Here is a 550-nt window from a genome sequence, read left to right as displayed (position 1 = left end):
CTTTTGTTTTTTTGCTTGATTAACTAGGCTTTGGGCAAGATTTTTGCCCTTGCCTTGGATTTTTTTTTTCTTTTTTTTGACAGTTGTTATTTTTTTGTTGTTGCTCTGGATGCCTCTCAGGGTTTGGGTTACCCTGATGTGTATGTCCCTTGGTCACTTTACCTGTGCAGCCAACAAAGGTACATTCTTACTGGCTGAGCTTGATCCACAAGGACCAGGCAGGTTGTGCATTGACTTAGGTAACCTAAAGATCCCCATAATTTATGTGCCCTGTTTCTATGCTCCTGTGGTACAACCTCAGTCACACTGCAAATTTATTTCATAATTTTGCATTGTACACTGTACGAACTTAAAATTTCTTCCTTTTGCAAGGTGGTTTTTTTGTGGGTTTTCTTTGTTGTGTTATTTTTTTTTGGTTGTTGTTTTTTTGTGGTGGTGATTTTCTTTTTTTTGTGTGTGTGTGGTTTTTTGTTTTGTTTTGATTTTGTTTTCCTTTTGTTTTGTTTGTTCGTTTCTGATGCCCCCTTGTCTCTCTTTTGTGTTTTGGTAG

The sequence above is a fragment of the Corvus kubaryi genome, unplaced genomic scaffold (assembly GCF_017639235.1).
Source record: "Corvus kubaryi isolate FWS band 111438036 unplaced genomic scaffold, C.kubaryi_AGA036_p1.0 65103, whole genome shotgun sequence".
In the NCBI taxonomy this organism is placed as follows: domain Eukaryota; kingdom Metazoa; phylum Chordata; class Aves; order Passeriformes; family Corvidae; genus Corvus; species Corvus kubaryi.
Note: the sequence above shows the minus strand (reverse complement) of the source record.